Below are 987 nucleotides of genomic sequence, written 5' to 3'. Positions count from 1 at the left end.
AAAAAAAAAAAAAATAAAATTCTTTCATTGTTATACAACCTCTTGCCTCATCCACTTTACTATGCAGTTCTTATTCTGAACTCTTTGTCATGAAAAGAATACCTAATCATATATTCCTTGTTTTAAACAATTTATTATTTTTTTTGTGTGTACCATCAAATCGGATCTGTATATATTCCTTTTAAACAGTTCTCTTCCCTCATTTATTTCATTGTAGTATACAATTATATATTATTTTTCTCCTCTTTTCTTAGGTTCCCTCCAACCCAGATGTCAGTCCTGTTTTACAACAGTGGCACTATTCAGTATTTGCCCCTTTGTGACTGAGATATTTCACTCAGCATAATGTTCTCCAGGGTCACCCATTCTGTATAATAATTCATGAGTTCCTTGTTTTTCAGTGCAGCACAGTATTCCATTATGTGACTATACCACAGCTTCTCTATCCATTTGTTTGTTGACGGGCACTTGAATTGTTTCCAACTGTTTGCTATTGTGAACAAAGCAGCAATAAACACGTGCATATATCTGCTTGGGTGGCAGTTCTGGTTTCTTTAGGGTATATTCCCAGTAGTGGAACTGCTGGGTCAATGGTATTTCTATTTGCAACTTTTTGAGAAAGTGCTATACTGCCTTCCTTAGTTGTTGCACCCTTTTACACTCCCACCAACAGTAAATAAGGGTTCCAGTTTCTCCGTAACCTTGTGTTTGTTGTTTGCTGCTCTGATGAATTTTGCTATTCTTAATGGGGGGTGATATGATATCTCACAGTTGTTTTGATTTGCATCTATCTTAGATTTCAAAATCTTAGGCATTTTGAACACTTCATGTGTTTACTCTCAATCTGAATGTCTTCTTTGGTGACGTATCTGTTCATATCCTGTGCCCATTTTACAACTGAGTTGCCTACCTTTATCCTGTTGTGGTACTTGAGTATTCTAGAAATTCTAGATGTAAGTCCCTTATCAGACATATCATTATCAAATA

This window comes from Elephantulus edwardii, unplaced genomic scaffold, assembly GCF_000299155.1.
Source record: "Elephantulus edwardii isolate Elephantulus edwardi_28Jun2011 unplaced genomic scaffold, EleEdw1.0 scaffold00067, whole genome shotgun sequence".
Lineage (NCBI taxonomy): Eukaryota > Metazoa > Chordata > Mammalia > Macroscelidea > Macroscelididae > Elephantulus > Elephantulus edwardii.
This window is presented reverse-complemented; position numbering follows the sequence as displayed.